The 14,516-nt window shown below is 34.2% G+C and overlaps 1 long non-coding RNA gene across 1 annotated transcript; it reads left to right on the top strand.

Moving 5' to 3' along the window:
• The first annotated feature begins 12,395 nt into the window (after positions 1 to 12,395).
• Positions 12,396 to 13,195, top strand: LOC113275127. The gene is made up of 2 exons (XR_003323430.1): positions 12,396 to 12,636; positions 12,803 to 13,195. It is a non-coding gene; the product is annotated as an uncharacterized LOC113275127 (long non-coding RNA).
• The last annotated feature ends 1,321 nt before the right edge of the window (positions 13,196 to 14,516 follow it).

Genomic DNA, 14,516 nt, shown 5'->3' with positions numbered 1-14,516 from the left:
AGTTCATAGATCTTTACCAATCTTAGTCAAGAACAATTTATCATTCATATATAAACTGTTTTTATTGGAAGTTATCTTTGAAATATTTCCTAAGTAAAATAGTTCACGAACTGTACCTTCCATGTATAACTTAGTTATATGAAATGTTTCTGAACTTTATATGAGAGTTAAAAATTTACGAACTGTTTAGGGCATGTACACCATGTATTCATACAATATCATATTGACATAGTTCAGTAGCCTTTAATTTAAAAGGAAAAGTACACGAACTGCCAAGGGGTATACATACCTTGTATGCATGCCATGTCATATTTGACGCAGTTATGTACTGTTTTTATTTGCAAAAAAAGAACATTATTTGGAAAGGAGCTTGTTAGAGAACTACTCGGTCGAACTCGCAAGCGTTTCTATCTCAAGCTTGTTTGTCAAGTTTAGTTGTCAAAACTATAAGTCTTGATTTATAGTCTACTTATAGTTATGTCTCGGATTAGGATAAAATGTGTAGTTGAGCTTTCGACTTCACGGCGTCCATCGATTGAAGACGAAGATCTACTAATGGGAGCTTTGAGGAACTTCATCAACAAAAGGTATGTGGAGACTTGAACTCATTTATCAATCAGAAGTCTATTCTATTATATATCAAATTGAGACTAAGTCGTATATCTATATAGACTTGACATTATACACATTTGATATTTCGAGCTGAGTTTAACTCGCTTATATCTTTCTCGAAATATGTGTTGGAAAGCTTTTTTCTTTAACTACGTTCATCATTATTCATGACGAAAGTCAAAAGATGATCATGTGAAAATCGCCTTGTAACATCTTACATGATTTGTGTGAGACAGTCATTTGATGTAGACTCGGAATGTTTTGTATTGGTCATTTGATCACTTGAAAATTACTAGTAAGCTAATAGTTTGTGCGAGACATCTATTGTCGTCTTCTAAGGATGTTTCAATGATTGAAATGGGAGTTTAGAACAATCAACCATTGTCTGGATATAGCACGGTATGCATACCAGTATGCAAACTGTTGTAAGAATGATTCAGGTCCGGGAATCAAGTATGCATACCCGCATGCGAACAACTTTAACTGTTAAAGTCCGGGAACTAAGTTTGCGTACCTGTTTGCAAGTTGTTTCACCTGAGATCACTCCTGAACAACCGTATGCGTACCCGTTTGCAAACTCATGTTGTTAAGTTCTAAAATCGGTTAAGTATGATTTCATACTCATGAACAAATACATTTATATATGAAGGAATGCAATCTTTGCAAAACCTGGATAAATGTTCATGAATTGATTCTTGTGAATCAAATTCGATTTTTCTTCAATTGTGTCTTCTATACTTCTATGAGAATATAAACAATTGAACAACTTTAGGAGTAACACAAGTAGATTCATTTTAGTATCATTTGATCTAGAAGTGTTAAGATGAATATGGTTAACACAAAAGTGTTCATATGACTGTGGTTAACTTTTATTGTGTCAACTTAATATACACGTTTAGGTACGGTTACTCATATCTAAATGAAGGTATATTTCATTTGTGTGTAACAAGCTAAGACCATCTAACGGTGGAGAGATATTGCTTTGGTTTAAGCAAACTTAGATTGAATCTTAAATCAGGATTTCATCCAACAATGAATATTGATTGCTTTGTTACAAAGTTATCAAACCATGATTTGAAGACTATATATGGAGAACTCTAGAAACTGGGAAACATAATCCTCACACCTTCTGTGTGATACTAGTTGCGACTAGAGTCGATTTTCCTTTAACCTAGGTTTTTCCTAAAACCATTATAGGTTAACGACTTAAAGACTTCATTGGATTCTGAAGCCAGATTCAACTATTTTCTCTGTGGTTGCGTGTTCTGATCTTACTTGTTCTATCGTATTGAGTACTATCTTCTTTAAGATTTGCTCGAGATTTTTCTCCGATAAGTAAGATATAAAAAGTAATCACAAAGCTCTTAATCTCATTCTTTGTGATTCCACAATAACTTGTTCTACTACCATATAATTAATTTATTGTGAGGTGATTGATATTTCTAGGTTGTTCTTAGGGAATATAAGACTGGATTATCAATTGGCTCATGTTCACCTTGATTTACAAAAGACTGAACAAAAAATTCGTAGGTATTTTTGTGGGAGACAGATTTATCTATCAGAATAGACTTTTCTGTGGGAGACAAATTTGTTTATCAAGTGTTCGAGTTTAGGTCGTATCAGCTCTTAGTTGTGGGTGAGATCAGCTAAGGGAATCAAGTGCGTAGAGTCCTGCTGGGATTCAGAGACGTAAGGAACTCAACTGTACCTTGATCAGTTTGTAGTAGGCTAGAGTCTGTAGCGGCTTAATACAGTGTGGTTTTCAAATCTGGACTAGGTCCCGAGGTTTTTCTGCATTTGCGGTTTCCTCATTAACAAAATTTCTGGTGTCTGTGTTATTTTCTTTTCTGCATTATATTTGTTTATATAATTGAAATATCACAGGTTGTGCGTAGTTCAATCAATTGGTAAATCCAACCTTTGGTTGTTGATTGAAATTGATTGACACTTGAACATTGGTCTTTGGCACCGTTCAAGTTGTTTTTCATAATAATCAGGCTCGTGGACTTCTACCTGTTAATTTGCGGATTACATTGAGAAACAAAGATATAACTCTTGGATATATTTTCCTTGATTGAGTCTTACTCTCTAGTTGAATCTCTTGTAACAATATTATAGTTAGTCCATACATATTTCCTAACGAAATATTGGGTGTGGTTGTTGTACTCCCGCTTTTTCAGAGCTCTTGTACTTTCGTAGACTAATTATTAAGGAATATTTGCACTTTTTTTTATCTCTCTCACAAACAATTATAACACAGCTTTACTCACAAAATCTTATTGGGTTTGTGTATTATCATTTAGTCTTGAGTGTTAATGAACACCGTTGTTGCTTGAACATTCATGACCTTACTTGGTCAAGTTGATCCATCAGTATATATGGTTTCATAACCAGGCGGCCATAGTGCATATTATTCTTTATGATTCAAGGAAAACTTCTCACATGCTTACATGAATCCTAAAATATGAATTTCATGTAATTAGAACAGTTATTTATCTTGAACTCCAAGCAATCTTAACTTGAATTTAAATCTACCATAAGCCTTGATAATATAATAGAGGACTATATGCAACTGATATTCTGGTATCCTAGTTGCTAAGCTAGAGTCTTCCTCCAGAACCTAGGTTTATTCATGAATCCGTATTAGGTTATACGACTTTGAAGACTTCACTTAGGGATTCGTGAAGCCCAGACATATTTTATTTTACCTGATAGTTCTTGTATTCAGATCTTGTACTGGCTATTGTAGTTCACGAACTATATATCAAGAACTATATGGATAGAAATCACTAAGTTCTCTTTGCCTTAGATTTTGTGATTCCACAAGAAAGATGTCTGACTTGTTTGGATTGTTCTTTCGAGATGGTAGCGATCTAGGATTGTCTTTGATAAGAGTATAATTAAGTGCTCTGAATCCTTGAGGTTTGTTAGACATTGACCTGCAAATTGATTTACAAACCTTGATTGAAACATATCTGAATAAAAATCAATAGGTGTCTTGTTAGAGATAGAATATCACTAGTCTTAATGAATTAATATGGTGCATCCTTCTAAAGAGAACTAGTGTTGTGCTAGAAGATTTGGGATGAAAACTTCTAAATAGAATTGAGATTCTTCTAGGAGTTTTACAGGTGTTTGAATACTACCGAAACATCACAATTTTGTGGGTATGCATTGCCTTGATTACATCTAGAGGTGTAACAACTTAAATCAGTGATTGTTCAAATATGGAGTAGATCTCTAGGTTTTTCTACAAGATTGTAGTTTCCTCGTAATAAAAAATTAGGGTGTCTTGTGTTATGTCTTTTCCGCGTTATATTGTTTGTATATATAATTGAAATATCACAAGTAGTACGGTAATCAACCTAGAAATTTTTCTAGCTCAATAGTCAAGATCTTACAAGAATTTTTCTTGTTGGATTTGTGTCTTGAAATGTAGACTACAAGATAAGTTCTTATTGGAATCCGGATCTTTTACAACTCGGGTACATACTAGGTTAACCTTGGATATTAATTTCTGAGATCGTGCAATAAATTTTTCTATATAGATTTACGGATAGTTGACGGTGTACGAGGTGCCATTTCCTTTTCATAATCCTAGTTTCAGTTAATCTTAATTGGTTTTCAAATTCATACATATGATCCAAATTTAAGATTTTAATGTATGGTTATGAGGGTACGGAATTGAATTAGGTTTAATTTTGGTAAATATAAAAGTTAACAAAATACTAAAACGCACTAAATATATATTTTGTATACGTAGATCACAAGAGATTAGTTGCAGCTAACCATAATTATACGTTAAGACCTACGTTTAAAATTTTGAATCGCAAAAAAAAATTGATAAAATTGTTACTAAACTGTTGGATTGATTAAATCAATTTGTTCACAACATGATTCTAGGTAAAACTAATTTAATCGGTTTCGACTTGATACATATGATCCAAATATGATAATTTAACGATTGATTATGAGGGCCTATAATAAAATTTGATATTATATGAAGAAAAAAATATTTAGGATTCCAAAATGGAACCTCACCCTTTTTTTTTCCTACTTCTACTTCTTATTCTTCTAGTTTCGATCCTAAGATAATGACTTCTTCTTATATTTTCTATATAACGGAAGAGCCTTTGTTGAACTCAACATATAATTTCTGACTTACTTCTTGAGATTGGAAGAGTGGTTACCAAACAGATTAGTCCTTTACTGTTTTGGAAGACAATCCAAAGGATTTGAGTGCCTGAAGTCTTCACAGCGGCGGAAGCAACTTAAGATAGTGAACTTTATCTTAGGAGTCGCGTGCGTTGGCCAGATTGGTTTTGCGCGCATGGTTAGTGAGGAAACTAGGTAACTAGGGGAAGTTTACTTGGTATCAACTATACGAAATTGGTAGTACTCTTTGTATAACGGCTTAATTATGAGAGCATTAACAACTGTATTAGGTCCCAAAGTTTTTCTGCATTTGCGGTTTCCTCGTTAAAAAAATCTTGTTACGTCTTTAATTTTACTTTCCGCAATTATAATTATTGTTTTAGTAATAATTAAAAAATGGAGCAAAAAGTTCAAGAATGGAAAGGAAAAATCTTATCTCAACCAAGTAAAATGGTTCTTAATAAGGCAGTTCTGGCCAATATGGCTACCTATCAAAATGGTTGTTTTTCCTAAAACAATTTACACAAACTATTGATGCCCTACAATGGGATTTCTGGTGGGGAAAAGAATCTTATAGGAAAGATTATTACCCCAAATCTTATGTATGTCTCTGCAAACCCCTTAGTAAAGGTGGATTAGGATTTAGAAATGCCCATAAATTCAATTTGGAAATGATAGAAAAACTAGCTTGGAGACTTTTAACTGAACCAAAGGCCCTATGGGTAACTCAACTTAAACCAAAATATTTCAGAAAAACTCAGCCTTTAATCAAAAACGAACTCTACCAGTTCTTGGATTTGGAAATGCATTAGTAAAGGGATCAAACTAATTGAACAAAATAACATATGGGAAGTAGGAGATGGACTGAGTATAAATATCTGGGACGAAAGATGGATACCAAACCTAGAATTCAGTATGGAACGGATGAACTCAACCAACTCTCATTTAACTCTTGTGGCAGATCTCATTGATCCTGCCACCAAAAAGTGGAATGTTACTCTTATTCAATCTCTTTTACCGAAAAATTTGTAATATCAGATTAGCCATTGACAGTGAAGAAAAACCTAAATTAGACAAACTCAGGTGGCTTTTAACCAATTCAGGAGATTTCTCAGTAACAGAACATACAATTAATACTCATAATTCAGGTCTATCTGAGAAATTTTGGAAAGGATTGTGGAGTTTAAACCTGTCTCAGAGAATTAAACTCTTTACTTGAAATGTCTTCAAAATGCAGTGTCTACTAACCTCAAACTATCTAGATTCATGACAGATGTCTCTCCAAAATGTCCTAGAGAATGCTGATCAAACGCTAGAACATACTCTATTTCACTATCCTTATGCACAATCTGTCTGGGCATTTGGTCCAAATCCAGTAGAACTCCAATTCAGTGACACTACATATTTCCTGGATATTTGCAAAGTTTGGATGGAACATCTTAACAAAGTCTTACCTCTGGAAATTATTATGACCAAAATTTGGTTTATTTGGAAAGAAAGATGCGATAATGTGTTTGAGAATAAGAAGAAAACTAACTCACAATTAGCTCAGAAAATACAAAGACACTTATGCTACTGGAATACCACCAACAATGATAGTCTCACTAGACCTAGAAATAACACACAAAAGATAACCTGGAGGTTACCAAATTTGTCAAAACATAAAGTTACTTATGATACATCTTGGTCTTTTCATGATAGTCCAACGGGTTTTGCCATAATTTTGCGTGATGATACATGGATCTTTGAGCAAGGACAAGCAGGACCAATCACAACAACATCATCAAAAGAAGCAGAGGTAATAGGACTGCTTCATACAGCTAAATGGAAAGAGCAAAGGGCTTATCAAACTTTAGCATCAAAGGCGACTGTAAAAATCTTTCTGATTCTCATCCATCTTTTAGCAACATCAAACTATTATGGATGAAATAAAATTTAAAATTAGTTATTATTCTAATTTTTTAGGTTTTTTATTTATTCCAAGAACAACTAACAATCCAACTGATCTTCTTGCTAAAGAAGCTAAAACATTTAAAAACACTTGTAGTTGGATAAACCAACCTCCTTTTTGTATCTCTGAGACTCTGAAAGTAGGTGTATCAAATGTCAGACACATCTTGACATTAGATGGCTCTACTAGGCCAGATATAAGGGTTGCTAACCCCCTAGGTTAGCTCTTTGAATGAATTTTAACTTGCAAAATAAAAATAAAATAATAAAAATAAAAATTAAATACATTGTAGGTTAATCAAAACACTTGGGTTGATCCCTATAGTTAAGGTCCTGTTTTGAACTTATATTATATACCAAGTGTATACATTGTTGTTGTCATCTTCTTGACAATATTGGTCTATATTAAATCACATAAAGTATCGAACTTATAAGTTGATATCGAAAAAGATTGTGGCGTACTTGGTACCCTCTCATTTCAGCACCTCACTAAACAATAAAATCTTGATTATAACCTTAAAGGCCCATCCTACGTTTTCTATCATAAATCCAATTAAGACTTTTTTTAACTATAAACCATGACAATCGAAAATTCAAAAAACGAATTAATAGATGTTATACGTGAGGCAGTGCAAACACATGTGCTCAAAAGATCTTTCATAGATATAGGAACATCGCTCAACTTTATCCCTTTTCACTTAACAAAGCGCATTGGCATAAAACAAGAAGATGCATGCCTCTCAACTTGACCGCTCAACTAGAATCTATCACATGTCATTAAGAGAACATACAGAAATGACATACAATTTTCAGCAGTACTATACCTTGAAGGTATTGTACTATGAAAAGTTCTGCAAAACAAGTTTTGCCCTTAGATTAAATCATTTTCTTCCATCAACCAATCAAAACCGAGGGTTTTTCTACCCATATTTTTACTTTTTATCAACAAAAAATACCAATGAATACGCGACTCATGTGTAACTTTTTGGCAGCAAGTTTGTATCTTTCTTACAAAAAGTAACACCGAATACGTGACTATGTGCGACTCATTATCATCTCTCAAATAAAGTGTGATACCGAGCGGAAATGATCTTAACTTAATAGCACAAGTTTTGCATTTCTTGTTTGATTGATGTACGACACATGAATCATGTGGGACTCAAATCCGTTTAAGTCCATTAAACGTCGCGACTCTTAACGTAATAGCACCATATTTGCGTTACGCTAAAGATATGTGTTTGACCTTTGTGTGCTTATTGTTAATGCCCAAATTAAAGAAATTTAATAATCGATGAATATTGTTTCTAGTTTGTAAAAAGTATTCTACTGTTTGAAGAACAGGAAAACTAATTGAAACAAAATTCTATTGATATCTCAAAAATAGAGATGAAATCAAGATACTGTTTTTTAGGTTCACATGAATCATCATAACTAATCAATTTTAAAATTTCTTAAACCCTACGGGTAATCTTATGCAACACAAACTTACTTCTGCTCAACCACATGAATGCTTCCACGAGCAGAAAAAAACCCATGATTGATGGAAAATCACCGAAATTATCAAACAATTGTCGTATCTTGAATTGAGACTGGGAGGCGGCTGGTCCTGGTTCTAACTTTCTGGATTCTAGTATTATCAAAGGATTATTGATGTCATTGTAGTACAATAAATCACCGATATAATTTAGATAAAAAATTCTACCAAAGAAAACCAGATAAAAAGAAGTTAGAAAAAGAATTACCATCCAGAAAGAGAATGTGAAAATTCGGTACATATATCCTTAAACTTATCATTGATGTATGTTTCCTTGGATGACGGAAATCCCCTCTATGTGTTTCTTTGAATCCGAGAAGATCTCTCACGAGTCAGAACCCTTAAACCATTTTTTTTGTGAGATTTTGAGTTCTAGCCACTTTAGAAAGGATGTATGCCACCTTATTACTTTCTTTTAAAATATACTCGTAGTAGATAACAACCAATTAGCAATCTGCAGTTTTTAGGATTCTGATTTAACCGCCCATTTTTGCGCACACTTGTTCACGAAAATTTAAATCCGGGATTCATATAGTTTATTTTTTGATTTGATTCTATAATTACCATCATACATTTCCTCTCACCTAATAATTCCAGAATCATGGATACAGGAAAGATTTCCTATCACCTGGACATTTAGAAATAACTCTGGAATGATAGATACAAGACAGATTCTCAAGTTACAGTACAATACAACGCAAATGCTAATTCTAGACCAAATATTCCAACCCACACAAAACATGTGCCTAGTACAACATATAATAGCTGGGGCCTTGTGCCTCTAACATTTGCCTAACTCACCCCTATACTAGTCTAGGTAGTAGGTAACCTGATCATGAAAAAAAAAAAAAAAAAATCACTCTTATTGCCAAAACTTGTGGTAGATAATTGAATTGTCCCTTTGTAATCTTCAATCAATCAAGAAGCAGTGAGAGCCAGTTGTAGTAGTAGTGCTTCATGTATGAATTAATGTCATGTGAATTTCCGTCTTAATCAGATTTGGACAATAATTACCTACATTCCAATAGTGTAAACTTCATCTCCAGATCCTCCACGTGATCTTTTTCCCTGGATGCCAAACATGTAACATGAGTGCTAGGCACGGTCTAATAGCCTTGGCCGAACACAATTTTGGATACCGTAAAAAAAAAAAAAAAAGCTTGTAGACTGGCAAGGCTGCCTGGGCTAAAGCCTATGTAAGCCCTCTCATAGGTCTGCCCCTGAGTGATTGCCTGTGACTGCTAAGATAACCTCAATCAATTTATGAAGTTTCAAGATGGTTCCACTCACTTGTTGTAGATGTAGGGCTGTGTGATGAAGCAGGGAAAGCCCCACTTTGGGGCAACAAGGGATAAGGGGCAACAATATACCTTCTTTGTTTTTGGGGGTTTTCATCAAAATAAAAACAAGTAGAGGGATAATTCATGAATTATCTGATAAGGCAGGAATTGGAATAGTTTCAGGGCTAAAATGAAAGTTTTGTAGTTGCATTAAGTAATCCTTACCGGCTAGCTTTAAAAGCAAAAACAAATCAGTGCTATTAGGAATTAAGAGTAAAGCATTAAAGGTATTCTTAGTTCTCATATTAAACATGACATTCTTCTTTTGTATTTGCGCATATTCTAATTCTCTTTATACTATTATTATTTTTGAATCATAGTTCGAAAAATGATCCTTGATGTTAGCTAATTTTTTAGCCAACAATTTTAGATAATTTGAGTCTTAATTTGGTTATAAATTTTGGAGTTCAATTGAATTGAATTGAATTTCTACAAAAACTGAACTCAACGTAATTATTACTACTTTTGCTTACTTCATAAATTGCTAGTGTTACTATTTTGAAGAAAACAAAGCAAAACAGGATGAGGATAAAACTAAGATCTAATGCTATTATCGTTACTTCTGCCAACGCTTTGACTTGGTAACCGTACACGACACATAAATTTCAGGCATAATCAGTTGATGTCGATGTTTAAGGCTCTATTTTATGAAGATGTTCTAGGTTTCTAGTAATCCAATTTTTAGCTATAATTGATAAATGATAAATTGTGTTCGTTCCATTAATCATAATTTTTATTTGCTGCAGGTATGCCTCGAGTTAAAAGAAAAAAAATAAGATTTACGATCTCAAAATAAAAAAAATAGTTAAACTAAATGTGCAGCGTGTAAAAAATATATACAATTATGGGACAAAAGAAAAGTGTCTGCTTCCGGGCAAAAAATACTCAGGAACGGCCCTGTTAAGATTGGTCCTTTACTGACTTGGACCTGGAGTTGGCTGGTTCTGAATTACGAGTCCCTGACAAACGGACGGCGAGCCGGAACTTTATTAACCTGCAGAGCATTTGCATGTTGATCATTTATTGCTCTTCATTGTGTCATAGCCTCATCACTGCACGAGTTTATTATATTCAGTGTAGATTTCATCTCGTCCATAATCGAGCTCATTTATTTTATTTTATATACAGGTGACCAATTTCTACCATAAACATCAACATTTGAGGCAACCACTCCTATCTGTCAGAGTCCACATACAACAAAGATCTCCGCAACCACAAATTTGAAGTCACACGACTCAAAGCTCAATTGACTTACTAGAAGAAAGAAAAAAAATTCTTCATCTCTGGGTTCTGAATTACGAGTCCATTTTTGTGCACATCCCATTACAGAGTTCCAAATCCCAATTCTGTAATTGTCATCAGATATTAAAACGACAAGGTAGAGAATTGAAGTTTTGTTATTATCAAAATCTTGGATTACAATTTTGTTCTTCCAAAGCTAAATAGATAGATATCCTAATACATATTGATTAGCATATTTACACAAAATAATATTATTCCTCACTTAACTTATTATGTAACCATAAATATAAATATATGCGTATCCCAAATAATATACATATATATGCATATCTCCAATAGATATCCTCGCATCTAATAACTCCAAAATCATGGATATGAAAAATATTTCCTATCATACCCAGACATAAGTAACAACTCCAGATCATAGATACGAGAGACACATTCTCAAAGAAGGCTATTATTGGGAGTCACATTCCATTAGAGGGGCGTCACCTAATAGGACAAAACCGGATCACCCATAAGTAATATCAAAAACCCCTTATCTCAAATAATTTTGTAATGACTAAACAACTCTTATTTAGTTAATTTTAACTTAATTTAATTAGATAAAAATTAAATTAATGAATTTTGTTGTATACTTGATGAATTCTGGGGCAAAGTTTTTGTGGGAAGAAAAATTCGTCGTAAAATAAACTTCTACGGTTGGAAATAATCCAAATCTAGACGTAAAATCACTTCTACGGTTGGAAATATTCCAAACCTAGACGTAAAATCACTTATACGGTTGGAATTAAAAGGAACCTGGACGTAAAACTACATACATATAAAATTCTACGGTTGGAATTAATCCAAACCTAGACGTAAAATCACTTCTACGGTTGGAAATAATCCAAAACTGGACGCAAAATCACTTTTACGGTTGGAATTAAAAGAAAATTGGACGTAAAATCGGATTCTACGGTTGGAATTAAAAGAAACCTGGACGTAAAATGAGCTTCTACGGTTGGAACTAATCCAAACCTGGACGTAAAATTACATGCAAATAAAATTCTACGGTTGGAATTAATCCAAACCTGAACGTAAAATCACTTCTAGTTAAAGGGTAATTTAGACATTTGGATATGTGTTAGGATATCCAACAACCACTTTTTTGGACATTAAGAATCCAAGTGAAACCCCTCTATTAGAGTGTGACGCCCCAATAATGGCCTTCTTCTCAAAATCTACAGTAATGCAAAATGCTAACTCCAACCCACGCAATACATGTGCCTAGTACAACAACATATAATAGCTGGGGTGGGGCCTTGTGTTGTGGCTGTAACATTTGCGTCACCCCCTAATCATGAAAATTAGCTATAAAATCACCCTTAGTACCAAAACTTGTGGTAGATAATTGAACAATCTGCCACTCTACCTTCTTAATTTTCAATCAACCAAGAAATTATAACCCAACCAACAGACCAAGTGTACTCAAGGGCAATGACAACCAGTGGTAGTGGTAGTAGTAGTTATTACGTTTTGTAATAATCCAAAGATATCAAACCATATCCATCTAACCGTCGAAGCTTCTAGGAAATTTCCTCGATTCCCTCCCTCTCTTAAAAGTCCCATTCACTACTGTATATAAAAAGATCTCCGAAATCTCTCCCTCATAAATAATTTGCAAAACCCCACTTCTGCACTACACGAACCCTAAACAATGAGTTCTTCTACGCAACAATTTGCAGCGGTAGGCGGCAGAGAAACTTCATCTGATATCAATCAACCAAGTACATCTGATCATCGTTCAATGAAGATCCGGAGGTTAGAAATCAATCCAAAGAGAATGGATGATAATAACAAGAAGAAATTGACGAAACTTCTGTTGAATGTGACGATCGAAAGAAGACCTTTGTTGATTGAGACTAATCCTAATTCAGACCTTTGATACGATTATTAATGGTTTTTTTGTGTGTTATGATTAATGCAGGCTTGAATCCGGCAGAGAAATTGATAAGTTTGGGATCAAGGAATTTCTTTTTGTGTTTGAAACCGACGGTGATAGTAAAGCCCATCTCCTGCTCCAATGAAGCTAACCAGAAGGAAGCAAACAAGTCATCGTATTTTATGTGGACTAGATTCATGGATTTCCTACTGTAGACTTTTCTTCTGTTTTTGAGTTATTTTCTGTTTATGGGGGGAGGGACATGTCTGTTGTATATCGCTGACTGCAAATGTAAATTAATAGTGGATTAGCAAGTGTCATAGAATATGTAGAGTTGATGGGATCTCAGTTTTAGTCTCTTCGATTGGTGGTCTACAAGCTATCATGATATTTGGCTAATATAACATTTTGGAATGGGTGCCAACATTCGATACCAAATGACAATTTTTCCCTTTTACTGGAAGAGAAATATGAAAAGTGAAAACCCAAACATTAGTACATGGGCTGTAATTATGGTGTTCTAGATATTTTCTTCCCCATTCAGAGACACTCTAAAGTAGAGTGTGCATGATGCCTCGGGCAATGATTATTTTTTTTGGTACTATTTTCGTATAAGGGCAAGTTTTATGCCTGAAACCAAACTATTTCAAGTTTGGAAAAAGTGTGTATTAGAATGCTACACGTATATATAAAGAAAATATCACCGAGAGGTGTCCGTGAAGAAAAGATACATAACATAATTACAGATTGCAAGATCAAAATATTCAATGTAAACGTTATAGTTTCCTAAAATATTTACTTAGTCAAGATATCTAGGTTTTGGAATCTTCTTAAGGTTTAGTCATATAGAGTGTAAATGTAGTTGTAAAGCTATCTCAGAATGTTATGATGATCAATATATTTCACCCTAGGTGGTTTGTCAGTGGATGTAGGCCATTAGTGCCAAACCACTTTAATATTTGTCTTCTCCATTTTAATATTTGTCTTCTATTGTCATGATCTCATTCTCTCTTTGTTTTATGATCCCTTGATACTCATAATTTATTAGTGTGGAATGTAATGTCTAATAGCTTTCAAGTTGGATCCTGAATTGGTTTACGTAGTTATCAGGATATTCGTCGTCTGTTTGGAACGATGAAGTTGGTGTTGATGAAGTGAGGTTGGACCCTCCAGACCTCGAAATTCTTAATATTCTCTCCATATCTTCATGAGTGACGAAGTTTGATCCCTGGCTCCTTGATTGCTTTCTTTAAATGAGGATCTTGTCATCGCTCCATATGTTGATTCTGGATAAGCCAACGTCGGTACTGCTCGTTGTTTGGATCCATTGGGTGATGGCTTCACTCTGGAGTCAGTTTCTCCATGATAGCCTTGAGAAAGGTGATGACCTCCTTCTGAGCAGTTGTCATATTGACTTGATTTCTGATGAGAATTTCTTGTTTTTTCCGTTAAATCCAAACACTCGACGGATCTAGAGTACTCGTGTATTCTTCAGGATTCTGAACGGGGAGAGAGTTGGTGATGGTCGGAGTAACACCATGAGCAACAAAAGTGTTACCAGGAGTAACCTGAGTGGTATTCTTGGTATTGACATGAAGAGATATGAAAGTTTCTGAACCCAACCTAGTCTCTACCATTAGAAATTGATTTTGTAACCGAAAGCTTGATCTATCATTGTGGTCGCCAATTTTTCTTGGGCGAAGAACAATGTACTGCAAAGGTATTTTTTTAGGTTTGAGATATCAAAATCGTACTAGAC

This window comes from Papaver somniferum, chromosome 4 (assembly GCF_003573695.1).
Source record: "Papaver somniferum cultivar HN1 chromosome 4, ASM357369v1, whole genome shotgun sequence".
Taxonomy (NCBI): domain Eukaryota; kingdom Viridiplantae; phylum Streptophyta; class Magnoliopsida; order Ranunculales; family Papaveraceae; genus Papaver; species Papaver somniferum.
This window is presented reverse-complemented; position numbering and strand designations above follow the sequence as displayed.